Source organism: Lagenorhynchus albirostris, chromosome 5 (genome assembly GCF_949774975.1).
Source record: "Lagenorhynchus albirostris chromosome 5, mLagAlb1.1, whole genome shotgun sequence".
In the NCBI taxonomy this organism is placed as follows: domain Eukaryota; kingdom Metazoa; phylum Chordata; class Mammalia; order Artiodactyla; family Delphinidae; genus Lagenorhynchus; species Lagenorhynchus albirostris.
The window spans coordinates 72,927,550-72,950,236 of NC_083099.1; the positions used below are offsets into that span (position 1 = coordinate 72,927,550).

The 22,687-nt window shown below is 47.1% G+C and overlaps 1 long non-coding RNA gene across 1 annotated transcript in view; it reads left to right on the forward strand.

The window, feature by feature from the left end:
• LOC132521105 (uncharacterized) overlaps window positions 1-22,687 on the forward strand; it is an 83,785-nt gene that overhangs the window by 22,467 nt on the left and 38,631 nt on the right. The window contains exon 2 of the long non-coding RNA XR_009540734.1: window positions 11,160-11,297. This is a non-coding gene — a long non-coding RNA (uncharacterized LOC132521105). The remainder of the gene's footprint in view (window positions 1-11,159; window positions 11,298-22,687) is intronic.

A 22,687-nucleotide genomic window follows, 5' to 3' on the forward strand; every position in this document is an offset into this window, starting at 1 on the left:
GTTGTGGCTCATGGGCTCTAGAGCGCTGACTCAGTAGTTGTGGCGCACGGGCTTAGTTGCTCCGCGGCATGTGGGATCTTCCCGGACCAGGGCTCAAACCCGTGTCCCCTGCACTGGCAGGCGGATTCTTAACCACTGTGCCACCAGGGAAGTCCGATGCATTCTTAATTAGTCTTAATTTTTGTTTCTTAGTTAATGTGTTTTTAAATTATTGCATGAGTTCTCCATTGCTGCATTACAAATCATCCCCCAAGATTCAGTGGCTTTCAAAACCATCATGTATTCTCTCTCACAGTTTCTGTGGATCAGGAATTAGGACAGGACAAAGCAGAGATGGCTTGTCTTTGTCTCACAGTCTCTAGGACCTCAGTTGGGAAGATGTGAAGTCTGGGAGGCTCTAATCATCTGATTTGGGAAGCTTCTCCACACATAAGTCTGGCCATCGTTGCTGGTTATTGGCTGGGACCTCACCCGGGCTGTCTTCCAAACACCTACATGTGATTTCTCCATGTGGTTTCTCCCCCGACCTCATTTGGCCTTCCGCACAGGGTGGCTACTGGGTTGCAGGAATGAGTGTCCCTAGAGAGAACCAGGTAGAAGCTGTATCACACATTATGATCTAGCCTTGAAGTCACATAGCATTCCTTCTGCCACAGTCACAAGATTGCTCTGTTTAAGAGACGGGAATACAGATCCCACCTATTGAGGGGAGAAATGTCATAGTCACATAGTAAGAAGATTAAATTGGATGGGAGATACTGTTGCAGATATTTTTTGAAAACTATAGACAAAACACAATGACAAATGATGACTTTTTTTTTTTTTTTTTTTTTGCGGTACGTGGGCCTCTCACTGTTGTGGCCTCTCCTGTTGCGGAGCACAGGCTCCGGACGCGCAGGCTCAGCGGCCATGGCTCACGGGCCCAGCCGCTCCGCGGCATGTGGGATCTTCCCAGACCGGGGCACGAACCCGTGTCCCCTGCATCGGCAGGCGGACTCTCAACCACTGTGCCACCAGGGAAGCCCTATGCTGACTTTTTAAATAGACATGTAGTGGAAGCCTGTAAGTCCCCTACTGTTTTGAAAAGCAGGATATTTAGTAAATTCTTAAGCCGCTTGATTGAAAATCTCATCACTTGAAAGGAACAGGTGACAGCAAAGGGGTACTCATAGTCCAGACTGGATTCTGCCAGCAAAGAACTGTTAGTGAGGTGAAACTCATGAGGGTTTCGAAGAGAGTGCCCATCCCATTCAAGCAGGACAAGTCAGATGTGTATCTTCAGACTTACAGACTTGAAGAAAGCAGACTTCAAAAAGTTCAAAATGGATGATCTCATGGTGAGAATCTCTGAAAGGGAGTATGGCTAAAAAAAGGATGGTTCTAAAAATAAAATTCAGAGCCTAAAATTGTGAATGATCCTGATGAGGAAGAAAAAAAATGTCTAAAGAAAACAGTATTTCTGCTGATGAGCCCCCATTTTAAGAGGGCACACACACAAAGGTGGGAGGAGGGGCACAAAATCAAGGATGTGTATAGAATGCCACAAACTTTTAAGAATGTCAGAGGAAAGCAAAAGCACACAAAAAGTTGAGGTTTCGAGGGTGGGGAAGCTAAAGATAAATAACCAAGAAGATTCTTCTGACTATGTGCAGAACAGGGAAAGAGCAGGCATCATCCATTTCCAAGCCCATCGTATGGTCTGTTAAAACATCTAGAGTTAGCCTGCTAGTTAACACAATGCACATTTAGAAAATGTAATTTTGTAAAGTTTCCTACAATTGACAGGAATAAAGCAGAATGCCTTTACTGCTATGTTGCTTCCTCCTTCACCATTATGGACTTTTAAATTTAGGATGACCATATGTCCTAGGCTGCTTAGGATAGGCCCAGTTGTACCTGTGGCCTGAGGGAATTATTAATAGCATTCCATGTCATTCTCAGAAGTGTTCTCGTTTGAATACTGGACAAGATAGGACAGAAATGGCTGCATAATTTACTAACCCCAGTGCAAAATTAAAATGTGGAGGCCCTTGTTCAAAAAGCAGGAAAAAAGTGCCGTTAAAGGTCCTAAAATATAAAACTTTTCCCTTTCTTCTGCAGTCTCTCTTGACTTGCTGTGGTGTTTTTTATTTTATGTTGTTCTAATTAAAAATTTTTTTCAATTATTAACATGAATTTTACCTTTCATCTTTATATTATGTAATGCAATATAAGAGCATTTAACTAGCGTTTGGAACCACCAAAATTACGCAATTCACATTTTGCAGTTTGTGTGTGTATATTTATTCTATCTTACCAGAACAGAGGAAATGTTGCAAAAACAGACTCAGCTGTTTTTATTTAACCTTTTGACATTCATACATTCGACCAACACTCTTTACCTTTGGCTTATTGATGAGAAAGAAAGGATGGAAAGGAAAAGGAACTATGGGTTGTCCTTGCTTTCCCTTTCCTTCTGTGTCACAGTATTCGGCATAAGTGATTGGCTGGAGGGAAGTAACTTGAGTAAGAAAGGATATGATAGGGTTCCATGGTCATTTGTGTTTCTTAAATTACCTTCCTCAGTGTACAAAGCAAGTTCTAGTTCTAAGGGAGAATGTAGCTTCCCAGATCTGTCATCAGCCCACTGACTCAGTCATAGATATAACACACTTACCTTGTACTCACTTTGAGTTCTGGCTGAACTCCATGCATTATGGATCCACTGGCATTCTGCACTCATGGGCTTTGTGAATGCTCTATGCAAATGGAGGAGCAAGGAATGGTGGTGGACGTCTCCTCTGTTCATGTGCGGGCTCCAATGTCTCATCAGACTTCACTTGCAAAACACAAGTTCAAAGATAAAGTCAGGAATTTCAAGACAGCAATATGGAGCCTTAAACCATGATCATATGCCTGTGAGGTCCCTGGGTAAGATAAGGACTGTGTATGGTTTCTTGAACTTCGGCATGCATCAGAATCCTGTGGAGGGCTGGTCAAAGCACAGATTGTTGGGTACCACCCCCAGAGTTTCTGATTGTAGGCCTGGGGTGGGGCTCAAGAATTTGCATCTAACAAATTCTCAGGTGATGCTGATGCTGCTGGTCCTGGTCCTCGGACTACACTTGCAACACTCTCTAAGAGCAGTGAGTCTCACACTTGACTGTACATACCAATCACCAGGGTACCTTGTTAAAATGCGGGCTCTGACTAAGCAGTTCTGTGGTGGGGCTGGTATCGCAGGTCTGTGGCCACACGTTGAGTGGCAAAGGTCTGGAGTAGATAACAAGTACTACTCCAGGAGGAAGACAAGCTGGAACTTGAAATGGGCTTTAAAGCGTGGGTAGGAATTGCTTAAATGGAGATGAGAGCAGGACGCATTCCGGGCAGGACAAAGGGGACTATGCAAGGAGAGGAAGCAGGAACAGTGAGTAGAGGGATCTGGCCAGAGCAGGGGCAATTACTGGGACTAGGGAACTGGAGGTGGAGAAACTGGCCCAGCCAGAATGCAGAGGGTCCTCGGGGCTTGAATGTCCCCCCTAGAAGTGGCAGTTTTGGAGAATATGCCTGGATTACCAATCTCCCAAAGCGATTACCAATCTCCCAAACCAATTACCAATCTCCCAAAGCAATTCTCTATACCCATTGTCATTAAACCCTGAACAGCCAGTCAAACTAGCAGTCCCCAAGGGACCAAATACTCCAAGAGTGTAAGTTCTTTAGGGGGCGTCCTATGTTGAGCTCTAAGGTAGCAGAGGCCTGAGTCAGGAGATCTGGCTTCAGGATCTGGCTTGGATGGGTGACTCTGGGTGAACCAGGCTTGTCCTTCTCTGTAGGGTTCCCCTATACCACAGGGGTGGGGGGTGGGGTCTTAGATGATCTCTCAAGTCCCTTTAAACAAAAAGATTACATAATTTTGGGAATCTGCGTGTTCCACCCCTGTCAACACCCCTGCCGTGAGGGTCTGCCCTAATCAAACCCTGGTATGCAGGGTCAGGGCTGAACAGAAGTGGGGGAAGTGGGCCTGGTGCTTCCCAGAGGAAGAAGAGCTTCATGGCACTCCTGTTTCTGATCTTGGTGTCTCATTACAGGATTAGGAGCTGAGTCCCCAGGGATGGAGGCAGGTCCAGCCCTCAAAGTAGCATTCTCAGGAAATTTATCTTGACCATTAAAATCTAAAGTAGATCCAGGTGTGACCAGGAAAAGGTAGCGGGTGGTATTGAAAACAAATCACCAAATGGATGAAGTAAAACAATGAAGCCCTGCAGCTTCTTCCCGCCTCCCTCTCTGCTTACTGCGGCCCAGACTCAGGGTTTTGGGGGAGCTTCCAGTGCCCTGGGAGGGGATTGTTGCTTGGGTTTAACATGGGTGGGAGGAAAAAGAAGGTCATTGGCCAATAAATAAACATGATTCTAGCAACTTGTAGATATTAACTAAAACTATGCACAAAAGATCAGAAAATTTCTCTTTGAAGGCTGGATGACCCAGTAGGTTTATCTCCTCTGCTGCAAGAACAGAGAGAGGGCACCCCTGCTTCCATTTGGCTCTGTTCCTATCATCAAGAAAAGGCTCCAGGGCTCTCCCCCGCCCCCCAGGGAGGTGGGTAAGCCCACTTCTCTGAGGTTTTTAATTCCTGGGGTAATCCCTTCCTTCCGTGCCAGGTCGGGGGTGGGGAGAACCTCGCATCCAAATCTTTGATCTGGGTTGCAGCAACAGAGAAACACTTCTATAAAACTGTCAGGAAGATGGGAAGGGGCCTTGAAAGAGGGGTTGTAAATGGGCAGTTCACCTTTGATCATTCACCCTAGATTTTTTTTATAGCCTAGGATTATGGTTTTAGAAGTGCCCTTCGTGTGTCTGCACAGGAACCATGTGACTTAAGAACAATTAGATTATTCTAAAAGTTTAGAGAGATTGTGAACAAAGGACTTTCATTTTAATTAAAGAAAAAGAAAAAAAAAAAGAAAACATCAGTCAAACCGTGAAGGTGATCCCAGAGCTAGTAATAATGTGGAAACCCAATCTGGTTTTTTCAGTGTAATAGGATACTCTCTGGCCTGGCAATTCCACTAAAATCTATTAACTGACAAGGGTAGGAGATATATTTTTATTCCTCACTCCCCACCCCCCAGATAAAAGAAACAAAGCGTTTGCTGTCTGTCATTGTTGGATTTTTATTTCATGCTATTTAAAATGTCAGAAAAACAGAAACTTAGTCTGACTTTTTTTCACTTGGGTATAAACAGATATTAGGGCTCACTGCTGATTTCCAGTTAATTTCATGTGTGTGGTCAAATACTTCATAGAAAAACTAATTCATCATGGTTGTGTCAGTCTGTGTGTGTTTCTATGAATGTCTCTCTGGCCTCCCACCCCAATACCACATGAAGAGAAAGAAAGTTTACAATCTGTTTGTCTTCAAATCTGGTCAGTGAGAGATTTCATCTTTGCCTAGGAAATATAAACAGCTTCATGTCAGTGTTTAGGGAAAGTTTGCGATTTGGCGGGGAGGAAGAGACTTCTCAAATGTGGCCAGTTCTCAGCCCGTTAGCCATGGCCCTCCTGCCTGCTCCCTGAGCCCTCCTCTCCCAGGCAGCATGACTGTGAGGCCCCCGAACCACACTGGTGGCTGCACCCCAGGAACACCCCATTTCCTGCGGCAGCCCTGGCTTCCCCTGCTTGTGCATCAGCTGGGAGGCAAAAGCCCTGTCTCTGTGGAGCTGGCAGGTTTGCCTGGCATTCACCACACCTAAGCTGCTACCCAGACCCAATCCAAGCCACTGGGGTCACGGGGAACAATCTCTTCCCCTCTAACCTTTGTTATACAGCTCTAGCTGCCTACCTCCTTCTCCAGCACCCTTGACCCCTTAGGATGGAAGCGGAATCCACTACTCCATTGGCCGGTACTGAGCCACGACCCAAGACAGGGCTTCTACCTTTTCTGCAGCGGGTCTAGACCTAATTATAGAATTACCCAACACATCATCATCCCTAAGAGGGGACAGCAGGCATCTGGTGGACAGTTAGGATGGTCTTGCTTGCAGTGAGAGAGCCACGGAGTTAGATGCTGTCATCATTCCTGCACAAGGCCCTGACATCTGCTCGGGAGGCCCCAGAGCTGGGAAAGTGGACACCAACCTCTTGTAGTTGGACACCAACTACAACCTCAGAGCAGAGCCCTGAAGACTGATTGATGGATGATGTGAACGGCAAGGGATGGGGTCCTCTTTAAGGGAGCTGATCAGGGAAGTCCTCATAAAGAAAAATATTTAAAACTTCAGATATTCCATTTTTGAATGATTTCTCTTCTTCCCTATCCTCAGCTACACATACACACAGACATACACACCACAATTTCTTCTTTCCCTCATGATTATCAACAAGCACCAGAGATTTTTTTCTTGCTTCTGCCCAGTAATGCATAGTTTCCTAGGGTGCAAATGACAGGGAAATATGTGAGTTCCAGATGGTTTCATATGTACTGAAATATTCAATGCCTGGGTCTTTATGACCCCAAAATAGCTCATCAGAGTAGTCAAAACCTCAGACAGTTTGAGACAAATCCATCTAAGTATTCACGTATTCATTCGTTCATCCAACAAATAAGTACTGAGTGTCTTGCATGTGGAAAACAGGAACCATCCAGGGAACACAGAGGAGAACAAGACATAGACAGTTGTTTGGTGATACGTAGATGAGCCCTTGGTGGACTCATCAGACTTCTCCTTGCCATTGCTTTGGCTTCTTCAAGAGCCTCTTTCAATTCTCGGTTTGTCTGCAGCTCTCAGGCTATCAGCCGTGTGTGGTACACACTCAGTTTGGGCTGCTTGGAGATGGGAGACTGGGCGTCATTTCTGCTCACTCTCATCGAGACAGGATCTATGTGCATGTTGTAATTTTATGTGCTTTCTGCTGGAGGTTATTGGTTACCTTAAGCCTGTGGCTGGAAGAGTGGGTTCCAAGATGGCAGGCTCTCAAAGGGCCAGTAGTGATTGACAATGGGAAGGCCAGAGGGTCCAGTCCTGTGGGGAAGAGAACAGTAAGGTAAGTTAGAAAAAGTGAGTGCTTTTTAGAGGCTATCGTTTCTACTGTGTCCAGACTCCCCTGGGTTTAGCAGAAGCGGAAACTGGAGCCTTGTTCGGTCTGCCGTAGGAGAAGGTATTGTGCCAGAAATCTACGACAGGATGGAGGAGTTGGGAATGGGATATGCGCTGAGCCCCATTCTAAGGGGAGCAGACTTCCCAAGTGCAGGAGACAAAGCTGAGTGTAAACTGGAGGGTGAGGCTGGACAAGGGGGACAGAAGAAAAAGCCTTCTATCCGAGGTCCCTCAAGCCTGGGGGCTCAGTGGGATCAGCCTGTCAGGTTCTCACCCAGGAGCATCTTAAAGGCCGTGAGCTGCCGTTGGCAGTTCTCAATCTCTCTGACTTGGAAACCTGGAATCCTTACCCAGGGATCTTTTCACAGCTTTCCACCATTAGCAGTTCCTCAGATCTGTATACTCGTCAGCAGCTGACCAAGGGCCAGCCCCTGGAGGACTTGGGAACACAAAGGGATTCCAGGGTCCCTCATCCTTATCCATGGAAAACCTAACGTGCAGATGCCACCTTAAATCCAAGAGAAAAACTCTGTCACAGGATTCACAAGAAAGATTAGTACATCCTTATGAATTATGCATTCCACTGTTTTGTCTTGGTTTTGTGTTTGCTTTTTTTGCATTCCATTTTTTTTTTTTTTTTTTTTTTGCAGTACACAGGCCTGTCACTGTTGTGGCCTCTCCCGTTGCGGAGCACAGGCTCCGGACATGCAGGCTCAGCGGCCATGGCTCACGGGCCTAGCCGCTCCGGGGCATGTGGGATCTTCCCGGACCGGGGCACGAACCCGTGTCCCCTGCATCGGCAGGCGGACTCTCAACCACTGCGCCACCCGGGAAGCCCCTGCATTCCATTTTTATTGGGAGGAGGTCAAGAAATACTTGTTAACCCTAACCTGCCTGACAAACTCTTATTCTCCTCCTCCTTCCCACAGCCCTCCACTTCTAAGTGAAGTCCTCCTCACTCCTCCCTCATCCTTAAAACTTCCTTCCTTCCCATCACAGCCCCTCACTGCATTGGAAACTTGGAAATGTGTCTCCTCCACAACACTCTTAGCTCCCTGGTGGTGGAAACACTGGCTTGTTTTCCTTTCATGTCTCTCTGTGCCTGGCACTTCACCCAGCACAGAGCTCCATTAAATGTTTGTTGGACCAGTGAATGAACGAGGGGATGAATGAAGGCATGTAAAGCTGCATCTGATATGGACGTCAGATGACTGGGCAGACACTGACGACCAGGCTGGCATCAATGTGCCTCCTTTGTGCTGGGAGGACATCACTGCTGCTGGCTCACCTCCCTCCCAGCCAGAAAGGCTTCTTTGCCCCTTGGGCTTGCCCTGGTGGCTGTGGGTCCTCCTGCATTTTCAGGGCCTTGACAAGCACAGAATGAATGCTCCTTCGGATGGCACCCTCATCAGGTTACATTCAAATTGCCTTCTCCAAAACTTAAATTGTCTCTTCTTCCTCCTGAGGTATAATAATCCCTGCAACAGATTGTTTCCTGTTCTATAAAACGACTCCCTTCTGCTCGCCACATCCCCACCGTGGCATTACCTTCTCTCAGTGTTTTCTACAGTCCTCTCTTGGACTCCAGCTTACTTTTCAAATAGGAGCTTCCTTGTCCCTGAGCACAGATTCCCCACTGACACTGGAACCCCTTGCCTGGCATCTGGCAGGTCTCAGCCCCAACTCAGCATCCCTTGGCTTTGTAGACAGATGATAAAAGAGGAAGGTCAACCCTGTCTTCTCACGTGCAGTCCTCTCCCTGCCACCTTCCCAGGACCTCAGCTCCAGGATTGTTTAGCCTTGGTAGTTTCTTTATCTAATTTCCCAGCACACTTGGACTAGACAATTGGAGATTTAGTTAGAGAGTGGGGCATTCTGCATGCTGTCCCAGGGAGATTCACCATTCCCAGACCCCCCTCTTAGTGGATTACTGGTGTCTAGGAGGGCATCAGTCACTTGTGGTTGCCCAGCAAGGAGAAACAGTAGTGGAGTGGGGTGGGTGGGTGAGAGGTGTGGGAGAAGGTTAGGAAAGAAGACTCCAGGGTGGGTGGGAACCAGCCCACCAGAAGTGGGTCACCTCTGCAAAGCCATAGGCATGTAGGCCCTGGAGCGGTAGGGTCCTACCCAGAGCTAATATTGAAGGAAGCATGTTCTGGGAGGGACTGAGATTATAACACATGCATGTTTGCATGTGCGTGCGTGTGTGCGCACACACACACACACACACACAGCATCAAACAGTATCCTCTGAATCTACCCCAGGCTAGAAACCCAAATGGGACTGAGGTATTTGGGTTGGGTGTCCTGTAAACTGTGCCCACGCAGTCAGTGTAGGCACTAGGACTAGCCACTGGTTACATTAGGAAGGAAATCAGGTTAATAGGCTATGACTTAGGGCAACGCTACACGAGGAAGGTGCCGGGTAGTAATTTGCTTCTAGATTCACTTTCCCCCTTCTCCACTCTGCTTTCTGCACGGACAGAGGACCACAGCCGTAGGGGTTCCCTGTCCTCTGGCTTTTGATTGGTTTCAGCTGATGGAGAACCTCAGCGTTAGAGGGAAGGAAGGGAGGGGTGTCAGGTATTTATTCCCCCAACTCCATCCTATGACATGGCCTTAGTCTGGCTGTTTCCTTCCTTTCAATGCATCCCAACTCTGCACAGCTCTCTTTTGTGGTTCTGGGAACCTCTCTCTCTCCTTATCCCGTCAGACTTAGGGAGAGTAGCAGCTCTGCTCTGTTAGCCCTGGGTTTCTAAACTGTCCTTTGTGGTTGTCCCATACTCCAACCTTATCTTTGTTATTAGTTAGCCCGTTTATAAGTAAAACCTCCTTGAATTATCCTAATTTGACAGTGCTGTTTGTCCCCTGTTAGAACCCTGACTGATACAGATAGAAAATCGTATTTCAGTAAGATCCCCATTTTGTTTAAAAAAGAAATAGTCAGGAGCTCAGTTGAGCTGGAAGAAAGAGCAGTCAGGTGTCAGAATAGCTGATTGAAGCTACAATGAGCCAAAATGAAAGTAACAGTGAAGCCTTTAATCACTTGCTGTGATAGTATAAGCAGGAGGCTAAACCCGAGAAGGCGCTGATTCCCTCCTGTTTCATTTTCTCCGTGAAACGACACCTTGGTGTAGGGCCAGGTGGATCAGCGCTGCTGTGGGGTGACCTCAGTGTTGAAGGGGTTCTGAATAAGAGGCTCTGGCAGCTTGACAGACCTGGGAGCGGGTTGGGGGGAGGACCGAGAATGGAGAAGTGCTGGGTACTGAGTCCCAGTGGGGAGAAACGGCAAGGTCCTCCCACCTCCCTTTATACAGAGGTCTCAGCAGAGGTACCTGGAAGACCTCTGCCCAAGCCCTCAGATAAACAGACCTAGGCATGAAGACACCAGGGATAGGGATGTAAATATGTGAAGGGCTTGACTGGTCAAGGAGCCTGAGACTAGGCTGCAACTCTCTCCAGAGACTGTTTTGCCCAGGCTGTGCACCGAGGCCAGTGCATGGAGAGCAGCTTTCCCGGTATGGCTGCCAGGGAGAGCCTTACCTGGGGTCAGGCCTGGAAAATCACACGGGTTTGTAAGCAGGAGCTGGACTCCTCAACTGTAGAAACACACACAATGGATGAAATACACCAAAATATTAGCAGTGTTTTCTCTAGACCTAGCTGTCTAATAGAAATGTAACATGAGTCACGTATGTCATTTTAAGGTTTTTAGTAGCTGCATTAAAAACAGGTGAAATTAATTTTAATAATATATTTTGTTTAATGTGTCCAAAATATGTCAAGCACCTAAGTGTTTAATGATAGACTTTATACTCTTTTTTTTGATACTGAATCTTCAAAATACAGGGTGTATATTACACCTATAGCACATCTCAGTTCAGATGTTCACATTTCAAGTGCTCATGGCAACACGTGGCTAGTGCTGCCGTATTCAATGGCACCGCGCTAGGTGACGGGATTGCAGAGTCTTAAAAAGTATTTTTCAAGTTTTCTACCACAAACGTGTTTTAAATTTTATTTTATAAATCCCCAATCTATAAATGTTATCACATCTGGTTTTGTTTATTTTCAATTTTATTTTAGTAAATGTTTCCTCTTAAAATGGATCATTTCTACCGAGGAGATCATTTCCTACCACGTAGCAGCAAAGTTTGAAATAACAGATTATACTATTTCTGGACAGCAGTAACATGAACAGCAAAGGACTTCCAAGAGATACCTGTGAGTAAGCAATTCAAAAAATGTCTTCTTAAATCACTTTATGGTGCAAGTATTTGTAAACATATAAAATACACTGTTGGGCTGCACCCCACAGGCTTGTGAGCCTTGTAGTTGCCCAGCCTCGAGACCAAAGAAAGAGCTTGGAAACAGGGACAGAGGCACCAATGGTTTATTGGACATGGGATCTTACACAAAGGGTCCTGGAGCAACACCCCACTGTGTGCAGCAGAGAGTGGGCAGGACATGGCAGCAATCTCCACTACTCAGGGAAGAAGGAGGCTACCATTTATAGGGGGAATTGATGTCAGGTGGGCTCATCAATTACTAGGGACTAATTAAGGCCTATGTAATTAAGAGGATTGGATAGTCATGTGAGCGAAGCAGGGACTGGTTGAGCAGGGGATGTACAGAGAGCAAGAGAGCAGCCATTCTTGAATGGCTTGACCATACATACATGTATGTATAAATGTTTATGTTGTCTGTTACATTAAATATTTAATATATTTACATGGAAAAGGATTCTCTCCTTGTCTGTGGTGGCCTAAGAAGGAAAGGGGCTATTACCATCTCGAGTGAGTGAGCCTGAAGTGCATCATCTGGGCAAGGGCTGCACTTGGTCCAGCCTTGAAACCTCAGGAAGAGGGGGTGTGGCTGCAGCAGACAGAGGGGGCTGCGCTGGGCGGGCGCCTGGGTTTGCACCTGCTCTGGCTGGGGCCTCCTCTCTTCCTGGAGTTGCTGCCTGCGTGGTCGGAGCGCTACCCAGACCTAAACCATCCTGCCCCAGAACCGGGATCTGACCCACTGGAAAACAGGCAACTCTTTCTAACTAACTCTAGATGTTTTTCAAGGAATAAGTGGAACTCTAAGTGCCAGTTCCAGAGATCAAAGGAAGACTCAACTATGCAGGCCAGCCCTGCTCTGTGCCAAAAGGTGAGTGTTTACTCTTGCACTTTGGGACAATAAAAACATAACTTGCCTCAGAGTTCACAGTCCTGGGTTCGTAGGAAGCACGCACAGGTTGGTTACCTGGTTGGCAGGTTGATTGGTTTGGAAACAGCTGCGTGAGAAGGTAGCAGAGAATCGGCCCTGTGGCTGGAGGTGGTGTGGAAATGGAAAGAACCTGAAATGGGCATCAGGATGCTTCCCCTTGACCTCTCTATGTGACTTTGAGCAAGGCATCTCCCTACCTGGGATGTTGTGTTTCTCCACGGACAGGGGATTAAATTAGAATCACGAGATGATCTCTAAAATCCATTCTAGTGAAAGCATTTTGTGATTTTTGCCTCTGGAGGAAGCATTTAAAAGGCAGTCCAAAGGTGAATTTGAAAATGACTTTCAAGTCTGATTCCTGAGAGAGCTGGGGCCAGAACTGGAGAGAGCCTGCATTTATCATTAGGATCGCTGTTGGGTGGAAAAGAACTGCCCCACAGCCAATGACCTGAGTAGGCAGGATTCACTGAGAACCGCCTGGACAGACTTCAGCCATATGAAATACCTTGGGATAATGGTGCATAAAAAGCATAAAATTACAAAAATGACAGAAGTGTAAGGACCTTGGGAGATCATCTAGTGTAATCTAGTCCCCATAAGAGGGGACTTGCCACAGGTCACATAGTCAGTTAGGCAAAAGACAGCTCCCCTGACTCTTGATCCAGGTCCCCTGCCATAGAACTGTCCACTGCACTTCCTCCTTTGCAGATGTGCAGAGTGAGGTGACATAGGCAGAGAGAGAGAGAATTTAACCTTCTGTGAATGGTTTAATAATATGTTTCAACCCTATACTTCTACTTTATTATTACCGGATACCTCTTTCTCTGTTTCCTGATTACTCCATCTTTGTCCTTTGGCTTTCAACGTTTATTAGCGATGATAGATGGAATACGGGGACACACAGTTTCATTCAGTAGACATTCACTGAGAGCCTTCCACTGCTGAGGATGCTAGATAAATAAGACACGGGTCCATCGGAGCCTGGGAGATCCGCTTTCCCTGCCAACCACAGTCCAAGGCAACGAGCTCCGTAACACCCATGGAAGGCACTGCTTCGGGAGCACGGAGGAGAGGTGGTTTGCCTTGTCTCAGGCCCGTCAGGGATTGTAGAAGGAGATAGGTTGGCAAATAGAGATCTACCTGTATATAACAGATACCGATATTTTGCTTATTTGGTCAAGGAGTTGAATTCAGCCTCCAGTATGGGTAGATATTTATATTTAATCCACAACCACCAGGCAAGGGCCATGGAATTCAGGATTCAGGCTCAAAGTTCTGCTCAGTCCGCAATTATGCAGCCACGTTCTCCACCTTGTCTTTTTGCTGTTGTTTACACTGCCAGCTATATGCGCTTGGCTTATTCGCAGCCTAAAAGCCTCCGCCAAAGTCTTTCTCATCCCACTGAAGACACAGACCTGGGGAAGGGACAGCAGGCTAAGCCAGGCGCATGACTGAGCATCATTCAGGGACCACGATGGGCCTGGGGATTCCCTTTCCACCAGGAGGTTTGGGGGAAAGCTTGATGGGAGTGAAAGTTAATCTGGGTCTCTTTGAATAGAAAATCAGCTAGAAAATGCCAAGCACGTGACTTAGTTAGTCCTCTCTCCGGGTAGTCATTTACTTGTAAAAGGAGCACTAGTCAAGCTATAAATGTCAGCTCCTTGCCTCTGCAAATGTGGGATAAGGTAACCCCCTGAGTGCTTCAGCCTGTACTCTTAAACCAAGGATCCCTGACGTTGGTGGGGGGCAGCCAGACACACTGTCTAGGAATCAGCCCCGCCCCCCCGGGAATGGCCCCGGGTGCTGTAGCTTTGGGGGTTTTTGTCCTCAGTGAATTTAATGCATCTCCTTCCTAAGGGCAGTTCCTAACTCTACCTTTATTATATACAAAAGATGATAACTCTTTAAAAACACGATGAGAGCTGAGTTTTAATGCCCAAGCTTGGGTCTCTACCTGGCAGCTTTTCCTGTATCTAGCCGAGCTGCTCTCAACAGCCTTCTCTTTTGTGAGCTAATCTCTCTCTTGGCTCCTGTCTGTTAATGGCCTTCCCCATCCCCCTGAGGCAGCATGTGCTTAATGATATCCAATAAAGAGGGAGAATTTTCCTTAGCTGTCCTCTAATTTTTGGAATGTATTGTCCCCTCCATAGTGTCAGAAAAAAAAAAACAAAAACGAAAACAAATTAAGCTCTAAAGCAGCAGGAGAGCTAATGGACCTGCCTTTCCCAGAGAAGGGAAAACAAAGCTTCCAGCCATTTGCAACTCCTGAATCATCCCGCTGAGAGGTGATCAGTCCCAGCCGGATAACGAGCTCAAATTCGCCTATTCAGTGATTGGCCTTTGTTCAATTCTCTGCTACCTGAATTGTCTTCCTCACTCCGCCTTCAGATACGTTGAACCAAAAGTTCACCTGAGGGGCAAGAGATGGTGATTTGAGCATCTAGCCATCATAAATCACTGGTGAAGTCTTGAAATTCAAGGCAATATAAATCCGTGCCATTTGGCTCATTATGGACTGGTATTACCAGAAACATTTTCAGTGCCGATTGTTTTAAATATGAGAGTTCTTTATTATTGTCCCCTGTCCATTTAGATCATGGAGTGATTATTATTGACTATTAAGGGACTCTATATTCACAGAGCATGAGGTTCCCTCCCAATATTTCCAATTTATTGCTGTAGATGAAATACACATACAGTAATAAGTCGGTTTTAGGAGAAGAATCTTACCCTCCAAACCTTACATAACTGCACTGTAATCTTGGCTTTGTTCCTATCCAGATACTGGGCTGAACACTGACAAAACAAGCCAGCCAGTTTGAACCAAGATCTCATTTGATTGTTTTCCCCCCACTAAATTAGCACATTTCTCAGGCATCATTCGCAACAATGGTTCTCAATCCTGGCTGCAATTAGAATCATCTGGGGACCTTTAAAAAAAAATCAATGCCCAGGCCCCACTCCAAATCAATTAAAATAGATTTTCTGGAGGTGGGCCTGAGGCATGGGAATTTTTATAAAGCTTCCCTGGTTTTAGCAATGTGCAGCCATGGATGCGAATCACTGTTTTAAACACGATCAAAATTAATGAGTATGAGTTTTGCTTGCACAATGACTATTAATTTAATATTTGTATAAAACTTAACATAGTCATACTTCAAGTCAAATAAAGCCAACAGGAAGCTATATCTATATAGTGAAAAATAGTCATGTTCCAATGCCACTTAGATTAGCCAGATCTTTGGAGGTCATAAAACAATAACATAAACAAATCTGGCCAAAAAACGTTTTAGCAACCAGTTTCTTATCTGGCACGTTTCTAGTAGCCCGGGGCTGTTGAGGTGTCAACATTCACTCTTCATTCTCTCCATTGAGGGAGCCTGGTTGGAAGCCAAGGTCTAACTGCACTACTGGGGGGTGGGGACAGCTGAGATCAGACCCAGGATACAGCCTCCTCACACCAACATTGGGACCACTGAAGACTGTGGCATCTTCTTCTTGAGAATTCCATGACAACCCGAAGCATCCACCTCAAGGATGTTTTCTCCACTCCACCACATCCACCCTTCCCCCCCCGACCCCCAACACACACACCCTGGGCCAATCCTGAAGGCAGCTCTGTGTACCAGACACGACCACACTCCAGAAAAGACATCCTGGCTGCTACAGGTCTGCAGCTTCCCTGCTGAGGCAGAGCCTGCTTCCCTGAAATTGGTTTGCCAAATTCACGTGTCCCCAAGTGGTCCTTCTCACAGAGAGGTCTGATCTGCAAGCCTTATAACATCTTCGTTGCTTTAAAGAATGGAAGAAATGTCTGTTTCTAATTACAACATTTACAGCTCCCTTTTCTCTCCTACGGAAGACAGACCCAGCTTCTTTTTGAAAACTTGCAAATATTTCACATTTGTTTGGCGAGCAGATTTCTTTCCAGGTTTTTGGAAAGCTGGTCACTGACACATGGCTGCTGAGTGATATTGTCGCTGAGTGCAAACATCACTTGTTCCCAGCATAGCCAAACCTGCTTTTAGGCCATGCCAGGAGGAGGGAGGGGTGAAACTGTTGTGGAACCGCCCCAGGGCTGCTGAGAGTGGTACTTCTGTCTGCAGAAACTCAGAGAGAAGAACTGAACAAGGTGTATGATGGTCTGTCTTGAACCCTGCCCCTACCCCACCCTGACCCTGTCCTAGACACCAGTTGATTCTAGTTCAGGCCTCTATTTAGCATGAGACTACAGAAAAACCTAGTGTCCTTTTTGGGAGTAAAAACGGAATGGCATAGATCCTGGGATATCAGGCCTCTGGTCTGTCCATTCTGAGCCTGGTCCCAGTTACCACTGGGCTCCATTAACCTGCTAGATCCTTTTCTATAAAGGGTACAGATAGAGCAAGATCCAGCCTGGGGTAACTGGCTGCTGAAGCCAGGTGCTTCAGGGTCCTACTCCTGAGTATAATAATCACCTTGGACCCCAGGTCAGCTCCTCATCTGTGCATATTCATGATGGTCAAGTGTCATTGGGGATTGCAAGACTATTTAATGTAGACACTAGAATGTTAGCACTAGAAGGAACCTCTTACATTACAGAGGGGTCTGTAAGGCTTAGCCAAGAGAAATGACTTTCTCAAGGTCACACACTAGTTAGTGCCAGAGGTAGGAGGAGAACCCAGAAATCCCAACTCCCACACAATGCTCTTTCTACCACCCTTTGCTTTCAGATTTTAATGAGAACCAGACTATGTGTGTAAGTTGATGAGCATATTCTTTTCCCAGAAGAGAAGACTGCCTGGGGAAATAACATGATTAATAGAATGTTACTCGGAGTTTCAGAGGGCCAGTCCAGGGTTTGTGCTGGAGAGAAATGGGTGAATCCAGGAGTCAGGGGTGCAAGAAGCCACACTGTGAAACCCATGCAGAGAGACACTTGCTCCCCCACGTTGGGTGCAGGGAAACTTTCTGTAGCTCTACGGACAGTCAATAAAGAACCAGGAAAGAAGCAGCGCTCCAAGAGGAACCTAAATCCCTGAGTTAGAAAAGGAATTATTCTGAGAAAGGAGAGAGAAACCAACAAAGGGAAAAGTTAATCCCTTTTTAACTGCTCTTTGTTTCCGCACACAAGCTGAAGCAAGTAGGAGGAATTTCCAGCTCAGAACCCCCAGTCAGAAAAGTCTGGTCAGTTTATTTAACCTACAGCCAGTCCAAGAGAGGAGACAGGCAGGGACTTAAAGGGACACTGCCATTTTATGGGGGGAAAAACCCGGCTGCTGGAATGAAACTGTCTGTTCTCAGCTAAGCCCAGTGCCACAGTCAGGAGGGCAAGGATTCCCTTGATGCCAGGCATGGGGGGAGGCAGGGGCAAGTTCCCAAGGGCTACTGGCAGGATATGGCTGCTCTCTCCCCAACTCTCTGGAAAAATACAAGCAAGGAAATTTGAACTTGGTTCTTGAATAGGTTCATTTTGTGTATGAGTGTAACGTGAGCACCCAGCAACCCCCAGGGCTTCGTCTCTGGTGACTTACCCCTCAGTGGCTCTGGAGACTGCCAAAAAGGGCTGGTCTCTCAGAGCTCAGGCCTGGTTGTCCTCTAGTTCCAATCAAAGGAAGACATGGAAGGTGATGAGAATGTGTCTGAGGGGCTGGAGGTCCGTCCTGGGGTGCAGCCTCCCCTCCTCACGGGAGCCAGAGTCATGTTGGCTGGGATCCCTAAAGAAATCCTGGTAACAGAGAAAATGAGCTAAGAAGAAGATTTCTAAGAAAATGGTGACGTTTATGTCAGATCAGGAGTGAGCTGGAGGGCATTAAAGTGAAGCCCCAAGGAGCTGCTCAGGGACTAAACAGTGGGTTCACACGGCCCAGACTCTGGGAGGCCATTTTTCCCCACAGGGGGTGCAGGCTGACTGCCCTGGGACGGCCTCTCTGAGGTCCCTTCCCCCTCCTCACAGGGCAGGCTTCAGGCTGGCAGCTGCACTGTAGAGACTGGGAATGGAAAACCAAGTCTCTACTTGCATCCTCAGTTCTGGCCACTGTGCTAGGGAAAGCTCTTCCCCCAACCGTTCATTCCCAGATCTGAAAAACAGAGCTGCAGAGTCAGCGTTGCCCACCCAAGGGCTCTGACAAAGGATGGGCACAGTTCTAAAGACGTACACAGAGAGAGGACTAAGGGGTAAAAAGAAAATTCCACCTGTCTTCAGGGCGACCACTACCCCCCATTGCCTGGGCAGCAGCAGGAGGTACCAGTTTTGTTCCAAACGAATCCTGGACTGGTGAGCACTGCTGGCCTCAAAGCTATAAAGTTGCACCCCAAGGACATCCCAAGGCCCTTTGGTGACAGACCTCCTTAGTCGGCGTGGGTGTAACTCATGTCCACCCTGTGCCCAGCTCTGGGGGGCACGGGAGACAGCGGGGAGGAAGACGGACACATCCCCAAACTCATTGAGGTTACATTCTAGTCAGAAAAACAGATAGCAAGCCAAAGATGATGTGAGGGAGCTAAGGGAGGAGCATCTAAGTAGGCTGGAGGGTCGGGGAAGGCCTCCCAAGGGAAGTGACATAAATCCGAGATCTGGGGATCAAGAGGAATTAGACAAATGGGGTGGCAGGGACTGTGAATTGTCTCTCAGTAGCCACCTCCTCTTCTTCCATAATCGCAGAATTTTCTGTTGAGTCTGTGACTTCCCAGAAAACAACTACAGTTCCCAGCCCCTCTTACAGCCAGATGTGACTAGATTCTGGCCCGTGGGAATAGGTGACTACCTTCTGGCCCGTGGGAAATGAAAAGAGGTGGAGTGTAAACTCCTGGATTTGGGGAAGGGAGCTGACCCTCCTCTTGCCCCTTTGCCCCTTCTACCTGCTGCAACGTGGCAGTGGTGGGGAGCCTTCTCGGAGTAAGTCAAGGAAGGTGACACCCCTGGTGACCAGATAGAAGCCGCCTGGGCCTCTGATGAGCTCTCAGACCAGAGAGGCCACAGCCGCTTGGAGTTTTATATGAGAGAGAAATAGACTCCTACCTCGTTTAAGCCACTGTTATTCTGGTCCCTCTGTTAGAACGACCAAAGTAATATCCTAACTAGTACACAGTGTGAGGGAGCAGCAAGGTGTTTCTGCTTCTATTCATCTGATCTTCCCAGGAACCCAGTAAGTAGGGGATTATTATCAGCATTTTGGTGTTACAGAATCTGAGGCTGAGAGAGAGAACTGTCTTGTCCAAGGTCACATGGTGGTAGAGCCAAGGACCCAAAGCTCAGGTCTTCATTCCTCCAAGTCCAGGGAACGTGCGCTAGGCCACACTGCGTCCCTCTCTCTAGAATGGGTTTCTGTGCTTCCTCCCTTTGTGAGGTGAGTCGTCACCAAACCAATTACACTCCATCCTCATCCCCCTCCCCTAGGCCAGTCCAGACATAGTTCATGGTCTTCACAGCACAGGCCCTGCCCCGCCGCTGCAATAGGTTTAAGTGCCTACCTACATGACATGGGGATTTGGGGTCAGGGATATGACCCTTGTCACTTTTCTCAGGGGAGCTCTTAAATTTTATTCTAAAAGGGAGTACTTGGAAGTATCCCCTCTCCCCCAGCTTAACCTGCTTTCCCTGTGCTAAGGACCCAGGAGACTTGAAGACACCAACGCTTGGAGAGCCCAGGGGACCCTCTGCTCCTTCATGAGGGCAAGTTGCTTCTCTCCTTATTATGACAGTCTAGACTTCTTAGCCGGAGTAGCCCAGCTTCTCGGGCGCTCCTTGGGACACTGTGTAAGAACAATTCTGTTATTTAATCTTTTGTTAGTCCTTTGACTGATGGCATGGGAAATCATGGGCTAAGCCATGTTCACACAAGCCCTCAGCCGCTGTTCTCCTACTGAGGAGCTCCTTAGGTTATGAATCACCTCCGGGGTACAGCATCTGAATAACTCAGATTTTAAAATATTGATTTTTATTCCTCACAGCCAGGAGGCAGCTTTACACAGGCATGTGGCTTGATTGGGCCATCGTGTACCTCAGATGCCTGTAACTTGCAAAGATTTCATGACTGAAGCAGCCGGGGAGGCAAGGATGCAGCTTCCTGGGAAGCCTGCTGCTTAATGTTGGACCTGGGGGTGGGATGCGGGGGTACAGGTCAGGCCCCGGGCGTCATCTCAAATAAGCAAAAACCACGTCACTCAGGCAGGCCTCATCTGGATGCCTTCCTCTTTTCTTTCATGAAGCTCCCTTCATGTCCCTTTGTTGTTACCCACAAAGGACATCTGAAAATCAGGCTCCTCTCTCAGTACTGCTGTTTTCCTCTAATTGCTTTCCTCATGCATTGCTGTATTAGCTTTGAGACAGGAGGCTGCTCTAAATTGGTAATAACTCTGAGGATTCTTTAAAATGTTTTGGAAATCTTTACGAAAGATTATTGAGGCTCTCAGATAACCCCTCCCTCTCCCCACCCCACACCCTCTCCCTGGGTGCTTGGCACACTCGCACTCTTTCATCCTCTGCCTGTGTCCCCTGGAGGCTCCTGGGTCTGTATCATGGCCAGCTCCCTTCCTTGAGCTCCTGACCCACATGTGCATCTTTCTCGAGGATCAGCCTAGACGGCCCCCAAGCCCTCAGACTTGCCATTGAACTCATTGTCTTCACTCGCAAGCCTGCTCCTTCGCCTGTTCTCCCCGCTGGGTGATGGTGTTTCCACCCCCCCAGTAACCCAAGTCTGAAGCTTGAGAGCCGGTGTGCACGGTGGGTCACTGTGTTCTGGCAGCTACCCTTTAATGTCTTTGATGTCTGTTCTTCTTTCCATCTGCTTTCCAAGTAAGTTCCAAATAGTCTCCTAACTGATCTTTCTTATAGCATTCTTGTTCCTCCAATCCGTTCTCTACACTGCCGTAAGAATAATCTTCTACTATGCAAGTCTGATCATCGTGGGATTTTAGAATTCTTTCAATGGCTCCCTCCTGCCCTCAGGGTCAAATCTCAATTCCTTGGCAGGGCCTTGTCTCCATCTCTATTTCTTCCTCCCACTCCCCCAACATGATGCTCCCAAACTGCTGAGTTCTCACACCTCTGGACTTCTGCCTGCGCATCCCTCTGCCTAGGACTGCCTTCCTCCCTCTCCCCACCTGGACAGTTTCCTCAGCCCTCAGTTCAGGCATCTCCACTTTCAGGAAGCCTTCCTGACCCCCCGGCCCCTCACAGCAGCCTCTGCACATTGTCAGAGCACTCATCACCAGCTAGTCTGGGAGATCTGAAAGGTAGGAATTATGTGTTGTTTGCCTTGTCCTAGCGTCTGGCAGTGTATCAAACTCAGAGGAGGTGCTCATTAAATGTTTGTTGCAAAAATGAGACTTTGGGGAGCCCTAGGATGACATGGTTGCTTTCTCCCAAGATTTCTGTCACTGCTACTTCACCAATTTTTTGTGTTCGTGAAACTTAAGGTAACACCAGTTTAGGCCAATAAAAGCAGTTTCCTTAATTTTTTTTTCCTCTGGGAATATTAGTATATTAATTCATTTAGCCATCCATTAATCAGTCACTTCATTGAACAAATATGAAACGCCTCCCCTATGCCAGCCCCTGTGTTAAGTGTAAGGGATACAAAGCTAAGTGACACATAGTACAGTTTCTGTCCTCAAAGAGCTAACAATCCAGTGGTGAAGACAGACGTGCAGACATATCATGACAACATGATATGTGATCAACATGTGAGCAACATTACAGTGGAAGAAGGAGGTGGGAACGATGAATGCTGGGTTAGAACCTCTCCTTTGAGGTTCTCCTAACCCACATCCTTTCTCTGTCCCTGGATTATAATTGCTTATTGTTCTGTTCCGCCTCCCACTAGACTAAGAGGTCATTGAGGGCAGAGACTATGGGATTCATCTTTGTATTCATTCATTCAGCAAATATTTATTGAATGCCTACTGTATGTAAGGCCCTTTTAGGTGGTGTGGAGACAGCACATAATAACACAGACTAAGCTCTCTGCCCTCACAGAGTTTACAGTATGCCTAACACAGTGCTTGGTACGTACATAGTCTCTGGAAGAATATTTGTTAAATGAATAGAGGGGAGACTCCGAGGGATGCGAGCATTTTTGTCAAACTTCTGGAGGGTGGCCATGGGAAGAGAAACACACTTGTTCAAGGATGTCTGAAAGGGCAGGGCTAGGACCAATGCAGGTACATTGCATGGGAGCTGGTTTGGGAAAATTAGAAAGAATTTTCTGTTAGTAAAAGCTGTTCCATGGTATGATGGAGTGATGGTAAATGAATGACACAGAAGCTCGTAGAAGGGATTCCTACAGTGGGCTCAAGAAGCTTAAGCCAAATGACCTTGAGGTCCTTTCCAAACCTGATATTTCATCATTTGGACACACTGAAGTTTGTCCAAAATGTTCAGCCATCAACATGTGTGGCAAATTGGCCATTGGCTTGTG